Here is a 6,371-nt window from a genome sequence, read left to right on the forward strand (position 1 = left end):
AACAGAAAGTTTATTTCTTGCCAATCTGGAAATGTAAGTCAGTCAGAAATTGCTTAAAAGAGTTGTTTTCAATTGATGTATGAAAAACCATATAGGAAACTGAAAATCAGAATTACGAGGTTCAATTCAACTAAACTGCTAACTCTAATTTGTGTTGAGAACTGTCTGTTGGACTTAAAAACACTTATATGTGTACGACATGTTTTCTAGAAAGGGAAGGGAACAGATCTTCTCATAGAGTGTAAACGTGTTTTTTGGTGCTCATTTATTCCTTAGCTTTTACACAGTAGCAGTAAAACTTACTAGATTCTACACACAGGTATTAAGAAGACTAGTACTTATTAAATTCTCTAAATCACAATGTTGTAAACCACCAAAAGTCTATAAAGTATTCTTTCTTTTCCTTCCAGTGCATTCTATCAAAGCAACATTCTCCCAGACTACATGTTAGAAAAAATGTGCTATTTATTGTTTTTTGACATATAATAAGAAAAAAAAGAATAATATTGATTATCTTAACTAGCATTCCAAATTCTATGTAAGTCCACAAAAATATTTTGTTTACAGAAATTTTATTTTCAAGTCCCTATAAGAGTAGACTACTAATTTTATTATAAGTACAAAAAGTACTTTTGCTTTCTAACAAACTTTATATTTATCTCTTTTTTAAAAAATATGTATTCGTGCTTAAGTACATCTGACAACATATTAGTGAAGTAGAAAAAAACATTTACTTCCTATTTACAGCCTGTACTGAATGACTTTTTATCTCTATTATCTAATGATCCAATTATAATTATCTTTATAACTTTATAATATAATATAATAAAACTATAGCCCCTGAAAGATATTCATGTCCTAATCCCTGAAACCTGTGACATTTGCTTACATTAAAAAAAAAAAAAGGACTATTAACAGATGTGATTAAATTAAGGAATTCGAGGTGAGCTGATTTCCTGGATTATCAAGATGTGTCCTAATTGTAATCCTTAAATGTATCTTTATAAGAGAGGAACCGAGGGAGATTTCACTATACGGGTACAAGAGGAAAAAGCAATGTCACCATAGGTGTAAGGATTTGATGATGTGACTAATCCAAGAAATGATGGCAGTCACTAGAAGCTGGAGAGGCAAGGGATGAGTTATCCCCTAGAGGGAGTTCAAAAGTGTCTACATCTTCATTTTGGTCCAGTGATACTGATATAGGACTTCAGGCTTCCAGAAGAATGAGATAACGTGTATTTGTTGTTTTAAGCCACCAAATTCATGGTAATTTATTACTATAGCAGCCACAGGAAACTAATGCAAGGGCTGTTGATTTTTTATTTAGTATTCAACACTATACATTTACTGATAGCATAAAAGAAATCCAAAAACATATTTACTGTTTTTAGTTAGGATATGCAGGGATATTATTGGATGAAGTGATATTTCATGGGCTCTGAGCATCTCTTGTATTCTTGCTATATATTCCAAGAACTCAAGGTCCTCGCCACTTTTTACCCAGGCTATTTCTCAGGGTATATTTTCAGTGAGCAACCTTGAAAAATGAGGTAATTTGTTTCTCTAACACCAAAAGAAGGAAGGTTATAAAAGAGGTAGATTCCCAAGATAGAGTGACACTCAGGTACAACCCACTGCATGCAGTAGCCACCCAGGATCCTCTGCATCAACCCTGTTAAACCTGGAGGTTAAGAGGAACTGACAAAAGCATGATACTCCTGCTGTTTTCTATGCTGTTAGTAAGAATATCTTTTGTCTCTGACCCAGGAATCTCATGTTTTCTTACAGTATTTATACGTAACAGACTGACCTAGTATCTTATAATTAGATATATTGGGGGTCCCCATAACTTGGAGATTTGTCAGGATGACTTACAGGACTCAGCATGCAATTGTACTCATGGTTAAGGCTTATTACATGAAAGAATACACAATATGATCAGCAAGGGAAAGAGAAACAGTCTGGAGAAATCTATGCACATGCTTCCTTATTCTCTCTCTCTCTCCTGTGAAGAAGCACATTTGAGCATGTTTCTTTATCCAGCAATAAAAATGCAGCAGCATATGCAATAGTTCTTGCCAAGGAAGCCCAGTAGCAAATCAGCACCTAAGTTTTGTATGGGGACTGATAACATTGGCAACCCCTACCTACCATGAACTTAAATTCTAGACTCTTAGAATGAAAGCAGGTATGCACCATAAATCATGATGTTTATACAAATCATCTATGCACAACGAGACACTTTTTATCAGTAAGGAGATGATGGGTCAAGTGCCAAATTCCTTGATGCTAGCCAGGGGCCAAACTCACAAGCAAGTTTTTCTAAAGACAGCTGTCTCTGGCCTGCTATGTTAATCATTTCTGCACAGGCAATCAAATTAAACTTTTGACCGTGAGAAGTTTATTCATGAAACAAATAACATGCATAACAACGTATCCTAAACTTCTAATCCATGCACAAATTACTACTTCCAAATGCATACAAATAAGAGAGATATAAATACGATAGGGGGCATTTTTAGTGCAGGATCTGGAATTTGATTTGAACATTGAAAGAGAAAAATAGGTAGAAGTACAAAAGCTGTATTCCATATTATTGCTGCAATAGCAAAAATCACATTTGAAGTAAAATCATGCTAATTATATAATGAGAATTAGAAATGAAAATATTTCTATTGAGAGAAAGGACTTGTCCCACATCAGTCACAAATGAGATGAAATCTATATTAGAATGACTCAGAGAGTAGTGGCATTTTTCCAAAGTGGAGGAAAGTACTGTTTTAGAAGTATAATCTATCTAAAACATTTGCAGTAAGTATACACTGGATGACAAATAAAAATTATAATGGTATATTATACTTTTTAAACAAAGTGTTGAATATAGACTACACATAGAAAAAAATCATCTCTTAGAAAGAAAAATAAAGTTTCTATTTAAATTCCTGATGAGAATCTAAAGTTAGAAAAATATATCATTGAGGTTAAGTATATTTTAACAACTTAAGTATACTTAACTACTAGTGAGGACTGGAACCACTTTATATACACTAGCTATAATTTGTTACAGAATTTTAAAAGTCTCTATGCTACAAAAATATATGCCAAAAATATATGGCAAAGCTATTATTATTGTTATTATTATTACAATCATTTTAGTATTTGGTTTACATTACCTCTATTAATTCAGACATTCTTTCATTATTAATGCTTATGATGTGCCAAGCACTGTGTTAGGCAATGAATCCCAAACTAATAACACAACCCCTTCCTACAAGGAGCTCATATTAGCAAATGCTAATGTAACACAAAGTTATAAATACTATTCTAAAAGTGAAATTCAAGAATTTAGAGAAAACATTTGCACACCTGAACACATACATCTTTAAGTGCATATGTACAAAATAACATATGTATATTCACTGGAAATGTTTACCCTTAACTTATTTTATTCTTCTTTTCCTATTTTCCTAGTGAGACCCTAACTGGGACAGTATTAACAGCTTTATAATGCTTATTACAATCGACCTAATAATACATCATCTAGTAAATGGATCTGAAGAATGAAAAATGAAGTACATACAAAGACATATGCATTAAAACATTTATAAAGCATTGTTTACTATTATAAAAGCAACGTATTTGCAGCCATTTGTTGTCATTATGTTCCATAAAAATATTTACTAAAATTTGATCTTAATATACTGATACATTTAAGATTATAAAACAAGAGACACCGATCATTACACTTTGTAAAAATCAAGTATATTTATTTATAAAAATTAAATAAAAGTTTGTATTTTTGTGCATAAAAATGAGTGTAAATATATGCCTCAGAATAGTAATAGAGATTGCTTTACATGAGGCTTTTGTCTATTCCCTTATTTTTGATTTTTTTCCTTTTAATAGCCTATAATGCACAATTTTTTTATAACCAGAAAATAAAGAACTAAAATTAAAATTAATTTAAAGACTTCTTTTTTATGAAGCAAAAAAGATATTGTCACCATACATTATTAGTAGGGATCATAGGGCAAACACAGGTAAAGAAATAATAAAATAATGTACTAGACACTGGAGGAGAACAAGAACTTAAATGTGTTAAATATGCTGTGTATCATGGAAAAGAAAAAAAATGTTTTAAAATGTAAAAGCTTATCGTGTTGGTTAGAAACCACTGATATAATCAATTATTTTAATGTTTTTGTTTTACAATTTTATCTTTTGATATAGTTTAAATATTCAAACATATGTTGTAATACATTTTGTAGGTATTAAATAGCATAACAAATGTGAAAATGAATTGAATGGTTCAATCTACTGTAAGTACATTAATAGTTATTAAAATTACCCTAAAATTCTCACTTTGATCATCCAAATGTGTTTTTATGTCTCTAATGCAAAGATAAATATTTTTGCATTAAAAAGATTCTTTAAAAAGCACCAAAACTAATAGAAATTAGTGAAACAAATATCTATGTAACAAAGATTTTCATACTGCTCACCAGAGTTCTAGGATAAGGAGACTTCTCTGAAGAGAAAAGGGATTGGGAATTCTTTCCCTTGCAGCTTGAGCTATAATTGTTAGATTTGAATCTATTTAAAGTGCTTTCATAATGATAAAAAAAAAAAAAAACAGGTTCTATGCTATATCTGGTCTGAAAATTCATGTAAAAATTATCATTTCAACATGAATTCATACAGTTGAATAGTACCTATATTACAAATGCTCTATAAGATATTACAAATATAAAGATGACAGAACCACATCCTGTTTTCAAATGTTTCACCATTTTTGCAAAGGATATACACTTTAACATATTCAGAATTAGAAAAAAATATGACAGTGAATTTTTACAGAATACTATGGGAACAAGGAAGAAGAAAACTGAAGCCTGGAAGTGGGAATGCCCCAGAAGAAGTTGTACGCAAGTGGCTAAATGTTGAAATTAATATCTAACATAGATATATATCTGTAAAGAATAAGTAAATTGGTTTTATTAGAAACGTGAGGGTGGTTAAGATCAATGATGGAAGATTTTAGAGTGACAATAGCAGAGAACAAGTACTATGAGAGAAAACAACTTATAAGTGATGAGTAAAGCGAGAGGATGCAACAAAAGAGAAAGAGAAAGTTTTGATGAGATAAGAGAATAACGCTGAGAGTACAATATTACCTAACACAATGTATTACAAGTTTTTGAGTAGTGTCATCAGGGTCAAATCAGCAGAATTTTCAATAACAGGCTAACACAATGTCCAAGGGGATGTTACTGATAACTCAAGAGAATGTTAAAGATGGAACCAGATTCTAGTTCATTGAGAAATAAGTTGGAGGTGTGAATGAGGAGACAAACAAATGAAGACAACTCAAGTTTACATGAGAATGGAGAAAGAAAAGTTGGTAATTAAACAATACGTAAGATCAAAGTAGCATTGTTCTGGTTAGTCCTATGGGAGACATTTGAGCCAATGTAATAACTCAGAAAGAGAAGAAAAAATTATGAGTGACAGGATGACTGGCAAGAGAGAGTGGAGGCAAGAGAATTTATAAATAGGTTGGCTTGAAAAGGAAGATATAAAATAAATAAGTTGCAGGTGTGTCTGGAGCGGGGTAGGATTAGGAATAAAGGAGACGATGCCTGCCAGGCAGGAGTGAATGGAAACCAAGGATACCTGTGAAACTAGCTGTCAGAGAGCCTACCATGAGCCCAGGCTAGTTGAGTATGAACTAGAGGTATGGAGGGGATTAATAGCATGGGGAAATAAAATGATTAACAAACTTAATGGTCTATGGCCATGCTACCCTGATCAAGCCGGATCCCATCTGATCTCAGAAGCTAAGCTGGGTGAGGACTGGTTAATACTTGGATGGGAGAACACCAAGGAAGACCAGGTGCTGTAGGCATAAAAAATAAAAAAATAAGGGATTGTAAACTGACAAGGTCCTTGCAATCTGTGAGGTCAACCAAGGGTTGCCTTGCCTGAAAAAAATAAATAAATAAATAAACAATGTTCCCAAAGCTCCTGATAACTTTCTCTTCCACATTAGTCCTGAAGGAACATTTTGCACTCCTGGTATTTATGTTTTCTCCTCTTGGTGAATAGTTATGATTACACATCTTCAAAGATAGACATCGAATTCTTTACAAATATTTACATTATAATTCTTATATTAAAAAATTAAATCTTAATATTTTTTCTCTTGCCTAATCAGTTAGAAACTTTGTTTAGTTTTTTCATGGAAAATAACTTTCTTGCCTTAGAATTACCTAAGGTTTTTTGTACTAAAATTTAGCTAGTTTTTCTTTTTTCCTCTGAGTATTTAGCCTTCATTCCTAACCATTTTTCTTATATTAATCATATTAAAT

At 31.8% G+C, this 6,371-nt stretch overlaps 1 pseudogene; it reads left to right on the forward strand.

The window, feature by feature from the left end:
- Positions 1-5,789: 5,789 nt before the first annotated feature.
- Positions 5,790-5,908, forward strand: LOC118611182 (annotated as a pseudogene).
- The last annotated feature ends 463 nt before the right edge of the window (positions 5,909-6,371 follow it).

This window comes from Rousettus aegyptiacus, unplaced genomic scaffold (assembly GCF_014176215.1).
Source record: "Rousettus aegyptiacus isolate mRouAeg1 unplaced genomic scaffold, mRouAeg1.p scaffold_m13_p_13, whole genome shotgun sequence".
Lineage (NCBI taxonomy): Eukaryota > Metazoa > Chordata > Mammalia > Chiroptera > Pteropodidae > Rousettus > Rousettus aegyptiacus.